The sequence below is a fragment of the Notolepis coatsorum genome, assembly GCF_963971535.1.
Source record: "Notolepis coatsorum genome assembly, chromosome: 11".
Lineage (NCBI taxonomy): Eukaryota > Metazoa > Chordata > Actinopteri > Aulopiformes > Paralepididae > Notolepis > Notolepis coatsorum.
Genome location: NC_140175.1, coordinates 100,045,020 through 100,055,050, shown reverse-complemented (window position 1 = coordinate 100,055,050; position 10,031 = coordinate 100,045,020). Strand labels below are relative to the sequence as shown.

The 10,031-nt window shown below is 48.1% G+C and overlaps 1 pseudogene across 1 annotated transcript in view; it reads right to left on the bottom strand.

The window, feature by feature from the left end:
• The window catches only part of LOC311237215 (GDNF family receptor alpha-2-like), a 27,603-nt pseudogene extending 17,777 nt beyond the window's left edge, over positions 1-9,826 (bottom strand). The window contains exon 1 of the transcript in view: positions 9,751-9,826. The product of the transcript in view is annotated as a GDNF family receptor alpha-2-like (transcript). The remainder of the gene's footprint in view (positions 1-9,750) is intronic.
• Positions 9,827-10,031: the final 205 nt, after the last annotated feature.

The following is a 10,031-nucleotide window of genomic DNA, read 5'->3' as shown; positions in this document are numbered from 1 at the left end:
GTATTGTCGCAGTGAAAGGGTTAACCCTTTAGTAGAGTGGTAGTGAAATGGTTAAAAACCTTAAAAAAGGGAGGTTGGATATGAGCCGGTAGTTAGGCCTACTAATAATAATAACCAAACAATTCAAAAATGTTGAGAAGTTTACCTATGGCAGATTTTGAATGCTTCAGGAAATGTGCCTGTAAACAGGGAGTAATAATACTAATAATTCCTCTGATAAACTATTTAAAAAGAAATAATAAGTTAAAGGTGGTGGGTGGGGTTGGGGGTCAAGAGACCAAGTAGAGGGTTTCAATCCAGATACCACCTCTCTAAGAATATCTGCATCCACCAGAGTGTAATGATCTAAAGTTCTGATATGATTTGATTAATAAATCTGCATTATTTTATCCCACTTTATGCTTTGCTCTTGCTGCTTGTTTTACACCGATTTTATGTCTTATTTCTTACTGATGTAAAGCACTTTAAACTGCAATCCCCTGTATGAAAGGTGTTATACAAATAAAGTTATTATTATTATTATTATTATTATTATTATTATTATTATTATTATTATTATTATTATTATTATTATTATTATTATTATTATTATTATTATTATTATTATTATTATTATTATTATTATTATTATTATTATTATTATTATTATTATTATTATTATTATTATTATTATTATTATTATTATTATTATTATTATTATTATTATTATTATTATTATTATTATTATTATAAAGTGCGTTCAGTGTGCAGCACTACATACCATTTTATTATATGACCTTGTTCAGCCAATATTAATTCTAATGGTTATGATCGTATCTCTGAAATTAGCTGAACATTTGTTACATTTAGTATTCAATAAGAAATCACAGGGGAGCGGGATTAATCAAGCTATTAATAGTGGGAAAAAAGTTGGATTGGATTGTTTAGCTTTTTGTTCATGACTTCAGAGAAATTAGCCCACCTGGCCTCTCTTGATGGCCTTGTTATATTTAGCTAGTAAATCAAATCAAATCCAATGTATTTGTAGAGGCCGGAATCACAATGAATCGCCTCAATGGGGTTCACAGATCAAGAAGAAACATCACAATAGTTTAGATCTACAATATTTAAACATATTTTAATGAAGATAAGGAACGACTCCCTAAAACTGTGAGGATTGGTCCGATTCCGCACGCTTCAAGGTACCAATTACCTTCGCGCACCTGAAGTGAGTTCTAATCAGCTCGGTGGAGCCCTTATATACTCTGGTGTTCCTAACGTTCTGTGTCGGGTCGTTTTGGATTACCACTGGCTGCTGCTTGTTCCCTCCCGTGTTGTTCCTTGTCTGTTTCTCTCCAGGACGTCTATGGAAGTCACAGCTGTTGCTTTGCTCTGCCATCCGTTGGATCTGTGTCTCGTTGCCCGCTTTGCGCAATTGCGCCTTGGTGAGTTTGGAACGTATTTTTTGGATACTCTGTTTTTCCTCGCATCTTCCTGACTCGGGACCTTTCCGTTTTTTGTGTGTTTGGGTAACACTGAAGATGTGCCGTTTTCGTTTGTACTGGACTCAGCTAAACTTGTGTGTTGGTAGACACTGAAGATTGTCACTTGTGTTTATACTGGACTCAGCTAAGGAGGACTGGACTGCCTTGTATTCCGTTCGCTTGTTTGTTGACAACTCTCTCTCTTTCTGTTCCTCCCCGAGTTGGATCTTCGAGTAGCTGCAGAGCCGCAGAGTCAGAGGCGCAACGCCACTGTGCCGTCTCTGCACCGAGACAAGCTGCAGAGCCGCAGGCTACTCTGCCAAGAACATTCCCCACTTGTGCTTTCTGTTGTTTTTTCTATCCCCTGTTATTTGGAAATAAATACGCCCTGGTTTTTGGCTAACTCTGAACTACCTGTCTGTGCCGTGCTGTTGGGGTTGGTAACAAACCATAACAAAAACCTAGCAATAGGGAAAATAAAGGGGAGAAACCTCAGAGGGGCAGTTATATAGCATTACTGGCATCGCGTCTCGCTCTTCGGCATATTGAGATATATCTTTATCTCCAGCACCTACTGTGCTTCATTAACAAAACAATGCAACCATGCACCTGACCAGGCCCCGCCCCAGTGTCCTCCTATAAGACACCGGACATGGTCACACAGTCCTTCCTCTTTTTTGTTTCCATCATGGACGCTGCAGTGCACGCCATGAACTAGTAGTTATGAAATGCAGAAGGAAATTGAACAATGTTGGGTTTTCGCCAGAGATTTTGCCAGCCCCTGGAATCTTCTCGGCACATTCTAACAGCGCATCGGGCCTGTCCTGGGGTTTCCTTGTCTTCTGACAGCGGATCGAGGGACACGAGGGTCGAGGGTCACGCGGCGGCTAGCTGTCGGGCTAGGTTGCGCACAGGTAGGGCCTGCACTACCAGGCATCAATGCTAGCATTTGTGATACTGCTCGTTGTCCCGTGAGACAACCGAGTTGTGTATTGGCGCAAGGGGCAGGATATTTGGGTAAACATTGTCGTTATGACTCTGAGTTGGATGTTTTCCCAGCTATCCTGGAGCGCGCGGCTAATGCTAATGCTACGATGCTGGGTCACTGTTACTTTGTTCCCCGCCGAGGGCTGTCTTTTTAAAAAGGTCTTCCCTCCTCTTAACCATTCATGCTGACGGTCAATCGGTGTCTACTGTTGGAAGTTTTGACGGGGGCTTGTTTACCATTTCATGGGTGGATGGGCTGAGGCCTAGGGCTGGTGTGCTTTTTGTGAATCTATGAATTGTGTGCGGGACTGGTGTTTCTCTGGTCTGCATCCCCTTAACATTGTGTGTATGGGCTAGCCCATTCTGCAGTGTGTTGGTGGAGTTTTCTTTAATTTTTTCATTTACCCCTTCATGGGTGCACACCACAGTGGAGGTTGCTGCATTCCTACTAGTGAGGCAGCGCTTCACTGGTAGTAGTTTTTTGTTGCAACCACCACTGGTGCTCCGTGCTTGTGAAGCAGGTGGCATCAGTCCTTTGCCTCTGACATGTTGGAACGGTGTCCCGCCCGGCCGACGCCATGATGTGAGTCGGCCCAGCAGGTGGCTGGTGGGCTGTTAAGCCTATACCGCCACGGTATAGAATTAGCAGCGACTAGTAACATTGTTCAAATTGCTGTTTTTTCTGTCAAAAATGATGTCGGCTGGCGGGGCCTTGAAGGCCAGCCGACGTAGAAACATTGCGCAAGGTTTTGACGTTATTAGCTTTGACCTAGCCGCAAGCTATAACCGCAGGGAGGGCTAGGATGCTGTCAACGCTTGTTTACAGACATCTTGGTTGGATCAGTCTCCCCTTGAGGGGGTGAGACGTTTTTTCCCTCCTCAGGGCTCCCCTCTCCGCAGAGGGTTTTTCCGCAGGAGCACAGGCGGTATTTGACCTAGGCCCCACACCGCCTCACACCGCGCAGCCAGAGGCGAGGGCGCGACCTCGCCAGCGGCTGTGGCGAGGCCCTCAACCAGCGGTCATGTTTCCCCCGCCTGAGGTACCCTGGACACAACGAAAACAGGTGACCGCAAGGCCGACAGCCTTGGCGGCCGAGGGATCTGCTACATTAGATGAACACGCCCTAAAAAACCATCGCCGTCTAGCTGTGTCTAGCTCGCTCTCCGGTCACTCCCTCCCCCCATCACCAGCGGGATAAGGGCTCTGATTTGTTTCCTTTGGCTGCGGGCCGCATGCCTTCAATGAAGCGCAAGCGGCCCCACGTTTCGCTTCTCATGGGGACAGGGGCTGACACCCAGTTGCTGGCTAGGCCTGGGTCTGTCCGTGAGAATGTTGTGCTGTCAAGCGGCTCCCACGCCACACGTTCTGCATCTGTGTTTGGTGAGCCTGGTGTTACGTCTGTCAACTACAAAGGTTGTCAGCAGGGGGGCTCGAGACCTCTTGAGGCAAACATCGCAGGTTCCCCCGACCTCGCCTTCGCCAGGCCGGGTATCACGTTAGTGTCTCCCACTCCCGGAAGACCGGCAGTGGTCTGGCAGGCACGCGTGATTTGGGTGGTAGTAATATCACTGCAGGGCTACGGTGTGTAGGAACCCACCCTATCGGGCAGTGTGGGGGCCTCACACCTTGCATGTCCAGCTGTAGAACAGTTCCTGAGCAATCCATGCTGGCAAGGTGTTCAGTGGTGGAGCTTTTGTCACCCAGTGTGATGTCAGCTTCCCCCGTATCAAACCGGCCCTTTCTGTCGGGGTCCCCCCTTGGGTGCGATTGCCTCGTTGGTAGTGTCGGGGTGCGGTATCCCAGCTCCACGAGACGCCCTGCTCGCGCGGTTTGCGAGTCCAGGGTTGGCAACGCACAGCGGGTGGGACCGGGCCGCCTATCTACGGTTTCTGGCGGACCAGCGCCAAGTGGCGGCGGGTGCGCTTGGGATTATCATCACATATGGCTACAGCAGTGCCATATGTCGAGGTGGATGGAGAGAACGCTGAGGCGGGGTCTTGTGTTTACACAAACCCACCCGTTTTCAGGTTTGGTACAGACCCTATTGTCAGGGGCACCAGCAGTGACAGCTCTGGCCGACGAGATCCAATCTCTGTGGGCGAAACAAGCCATCGTCGTGGTCCCAAAGGAGGACGCGATGCGTGGCGTTTCCTCCCGGTATTCTCTGGTGCCCGAGAAATCGGGGGGGGTGTCAGACCCATACTGGACCTGTCCCATGGAAGGTTCAGCATTTTGACGGTCTCCCACAGTGGGTGTTCTCGGCACGCTGGGGAGGTTCCGTCCTAGGATGGTTACGGCGCTGTCCGTGATGCGCCTGCTCGGTATTATGGCATCTGCTCACTCTGTGGTCCTTCTTGGCCTCCTCTTCATGAGGAGGATACAGAGGTGGTTTTCCAGTATGGAAATGGACCCGGTGAGAGACAAGTGGAAGCGGCTGAAGGTTCCCATGTCAGTACTGGGGGACCTCGCCCTCTGGGGAGGGCCTGGGGCCCTCACCAGCGGGGTCCCCATGGGCAGCAGGCTGTCACACGTCACGGTCTTCACCGACGCCTCCCTCACGGGATGGGGGGGGGACGTGTCGGGCCAATGCAGTAGGGGGCAGCTGGCAAGACCATGCTGCCCGGTCTACACTACATTCAATGTGTTGGAATTGAAGGCAGTCCTTCTGGTCCTCAAACGGTCCTTGTGGTGGGCAAGCATGTTTTGATCAGGACGGTCAACACGAAGTCAGCGTCGTATATCGACATACAGGGAGGAGTACGCTCCCCCCGTCTGCACCGGGCGGCGGTCGGGCTCTGGCTATGGGCGTTTCTCCATCTGCGCAGCCTGAGGGCTTTCCACATCCCCGGCAGGGTGAATGTGGGTGCAGGTGTGATGTCGCGGGGCAGTCCTCACCCTGACGAGTGGGGATTACGTCCAGACATAGTCGGGCAGGTCTGGGTCCGATTCTGTGGCCGTCCGGGATTCTGTACGCTTTCCCCCCCTTACACCTGATAGCTCAGCTGTTGGGGCGGGTACGTCGGGAGCACGGGACTTGGTCCTGGTCGTGCCGGGGCTCAGCTGTGTGGTCCCCGGCCCTGATTCAGCTCTGTGTGGCCCCGCCGTGGCCTGTTCCGTGGTCACCGCGGGCCCTCTCTCAGGCACGCAGAACTCTGTTCTGCCTTCCTGTTCTGGGGCAGCCTCTAGGCTTGGCTGCTGACAGTGTGAATCTGGTGGGGATGCATCTTGACTATTCTGTGGTTGACGCTATCCGGTACGCACGCGCTCCGTCCTCTGCCGCGGCTTACGCTGGGGAGTGCCGTATGGTCGAGTGTGGGGGTGGAACGTTGTTCAGCCACCCTCTCGTGGGACGTTCCTGCTTGGCGGTCGGCGTCTCAAGCCGGTGGAACGTTCTCTGTCTCCGAGTGGGACCTCCAACTGGTCCTCGGCCGGTTGTCTGAGGCCCCGTTTGAGCCTCTTGAGCAGGCGTCGTTGGAGCAGCTGTCTTCAAGACTGCGTTCCTATTGGCCATCACCTCCGCTAAGCGTGTGGGTGTGCTGTGTGTTATCTCGGTGCGGCCTGAGTGCTTGTCTATTCGTGCCAATAGCGGTGCGACTCTGAGGCCTAATCCAGTCTTCGTGCCAAAGAATATCCGGAGGTCTTTTCGCTCCAGGGATATTGTGATTTAGGCGTTTCATCCGCCTCCTCACGCTGATGAGTCGTGGCCCGTCCGGGCTTTGGGGGTTTACCTCAGTTGGACTCGGGACCTCTGGGCTACCGATCAGCTCTTGTTTGTTATGGTGGCCGTCGCGCTGGTAAGGCACTGTCCAAGCAGCGCCTGTCACATTGGTTGTGCAAGGGCATTGCCCTTTGCTACACATTGGCTGGGCTGGCCCCCCCCTAGGGGTGTCAGGGCGCACTCCACTCGTGGTGTGGCGGCCTCTGCCGCCTTGTTAGGTGGGGCCTCGGTGGAGGACATCTGTGCTGCGGCCTCCTGGTCCTCCCCGGGTCCCTTCGTTAGGTTTTACCTCATGGACATGACTGGGGGTTCTGTCTCCCAGGCGGTTCTGAGGTCTGGGACCTGCCCTGCGTCCCGCCTGTCGGTGGGTTAGCAGGGGTGTGTGGGTGTGTGCCACGGGGTGATGTGTCATACGTGGTCCCGCCTGAACTGTGCTTTTAGGGGTATCTGGTTCCCTCTTTGTTCGCACTTTGGTGGAGTTGACTGCCGCCCCCTCTTCACTAGGAAGGGCGGGTGGACAGGACTCCCCTCCCCCTGGTGGTAGGGCTTGCGGGTCCTCAGGGGGTACATTTGTCGGGCCACGCGTCTGCTCTGCCCCCATATCTCAATATGGCGAAGAGCGAGGCGCGATGCCAGTAATGCTATATAACGAAAGGTTATCCTATAACCTAGTTATATGAATACTGGCTGAGCGTCTCGCTCTTAGCGCCCTGAGGTCCCTTGGTTGGGTTTTCTATGACGGAAACTTTTTCCCGAGAAAGGGGGAGTGTGACCATGTCCGGTGTCTTATAGGAGGACACTGGGGCAGGCCTGGTCAGGTGCATGGGTGCATTGTTTTGTTAATGAAGCACAGTAGGTGCTGGAGATAAAGATATATCTCAATATGGCGAAGAGCGAGACGCTCAGCCCGTATTCATATAACTAGGCTATAGGATAACCTTTCGTTCAAAGGGGATCCCCCATCAGGGTGTGGTGATATATGGTGTTGCTATGGATGATAGAAGGATGGAGAATAGAACAAGCAAATAATTGGTATGAATATGCATATAGCATGTAATATAAACACATATACATACATAGTAGCAATAGTAACTAAAGTATTTAATTTATTTTTATCAAAATAATAATAGAACTAAGAACAAAAAAGCATAGGAATACAAGCGCTAGTAATAATAATAATAATAATAATAATAATAATAATAATAATAATAATAATAATAATAATAATAATAATAATAATAATAATAATAATAATAATAATAATAATAATAATAATAATAAAAGTGCTTCACAACAGAAAAAAGACAGGCGTAAAATGAGCACATAAAGTGCAGACATATAAAATCACAGTTTTTCACATTAGGATCTAACATCCCAACAGGCCACCTAGTTTATGGTTTGATTCAGTTTTAAATAGACAATAATTAAAAGAGTATTGTAGCAAACTTGCAGTTTTGGGTTTCTCCATCTACATTCGGCTTTGCAAAAATTCAAAAGCAAATATTACAACAACCAAGTAGGTGTGTTTTTGGCGTGTGATTGCATGCTGCGAGTTTGAACAAATACTATGGAAATTGCATTGCATTTTCTGCTGTCCAAATAATGTCAGTGTTTCCCCTACCATTGCCTTGGCGGGACCCTAAATCTATACTTTATAGTATTGCTATCTGTCCATTCTCATTGTCAATTGAGACCATAAACCGTCCCTTCAAAATGGCTTAAAAAAAATGTCATCAATACGTTCTCATTTTATAGCGCCGTGAATATAAGCGTTATACGGGATTTGGTCTAGTATATTTCCTGGAAGGCTGGATAAAGGGCTAATAGCTACTAACGTTATATCCAATGGCATTTCGGTTATACAGAAGCTACAGTTAAAATTCAAACTGCATATGATCGGTACAATCCTCAAGCATGTATGCATGAAAGGGGGGGAGGGGGGGCGATGGACGTCATTTCTGATTATTGATTACCAATAACCGTGTTCATCTCAGTAGCCACATACGCTGATCGGCTGGTTGAGTATCATAACAAGCCCTGATCAGCATGTAATTTACGTGAAAAAGATCTTACCATGAGCCGGTTGGATCCCCCCAAGCATTTCCCAGTTATTGATCGCCATCTGGTAGATCGATATGTCCATTGACTGATGATATATCCCCTTACTGCATAGTGATATCCGCGATCCAAAATGTATTCCGTGCAACAGGCAATAGCGATCGCTTCAGGTGAGTAAAAAACTACATTGGAAATCCAGAAAAAAAAAGACAGCTTCTGCCACAGGGAACACTGCATTATCGAGATAGCGCCCCTAAGAGGATCTGGCCGGTAATGCACTTTGTCGAATTCAAAGAGTAGGGTACATCTGCAGTGCCGCTCGGCGACCTTGAATAGGTTATTAAAATGGAATAAAAGCCAAAACAACCTTGCCACGGATATATCCGTGGTCGGTCCTTTAAGCATGGATTCGAAACACGGATATATACGTTGTTGGGCGGGATTGTGTTAATCACAGTAACGTTGGCGAGCTAGCTAAATTATACATACATTGGTTTTCATATAAATCAATCAATTCACTAAGACTTTAAAAACAGTGGTGCGGCACGGTCTACGGAGACGCAGAAAAAACCTACCAAATCCATTCAGAGAAAATCCTGTGGGAAACACAGTCCCTGTATTGTAAATAGTTCATATCAGAGTCGGCGCCAGAGCGAATTGACAAGGGGGTCACAGGTAATTGTGGGGGGGGGCATAAAATATACGCTTCAGAAAAGGCATTTCCCGCAAACCAACACGCATTTCTTCAAAACATGAGCGCACTGCAGGCATAAGAGATAAGACAGTCTCTCTCTCTCTTTCTCTCTCGCACGTCACGTCACAAACACACTGGCGTCTTGCGCACACACAAAGTGAAAGATCACGTATATTTCGTTTTCGTATTATTAATACTGACAAGGGCCAAGGGGCAAGGCAGCTTAAATTAAACACTATGAAATAAGCCCGAGGCTGGGCTTCACATTCAACTTATTAATAATAATAATTGGGCCAAGGGGCAAGGCAGCTTAAATTAAACAGTATGAAATAAGCCCGAGGCTGGGCTTCACATTCAACTTATTAATAATAATAATTGGGCCAAGGGGCAAGGCAGCTTAAATTAAACACTATGAAATAAGCCCGAGGCTGGGCTTCACATTCAACTTATTAATAATAATAATTGGGCCAAGGGGCAAGGCAGCTTAAATTAAACAGTATGAAATAAGCCCGAGGCTGGGCTTCACATTCAACTTATTAATAATAATAATTGGGCCAAGGGGCAAGGCAGCTTAAATTAAACACTATGAAATAAGCCCGACCGAGGCTGGGCTTCACATTCAACTTATTAATAATAATTGGGCCAAGGGGCAAGGCAGCTTAAATTAAACAGTATGAAATAAGCCAGAGGCTGGGCTTCACATTCAACTTATTAATAATAATAATTGGGCCAAGGGGCAAGGCAGCTTAAATTAAACACTATGAAATAAGCCCGACCGAGGCTGGGCTTCACATTCAAGTATTATTAATAATAACAATATATGACTTACCGATTAAAAGAGTTGTAGGCGGCGAGTCGTGGCACTGAACCTCCTCAGGACGGTGTCCTTCCATTCCGTGGTACATTTTCGCGTGAGGTCCTTCTCAAACGCCAGCTGAACCAATTGGGCCTTTCGTCTGTGGAGCATTGTCCGTCTGTGATCCGAAAAAACGTTCCGTAGCGTTGAGAACGAGTTTTCGCACATTGCGGTGGAGGCGCCGAAAGTTAATGCGTGCTTGAACGCAATCAATACACTGGGCATTGCCACAAGAGTTTTGTGGTAGTGAGACA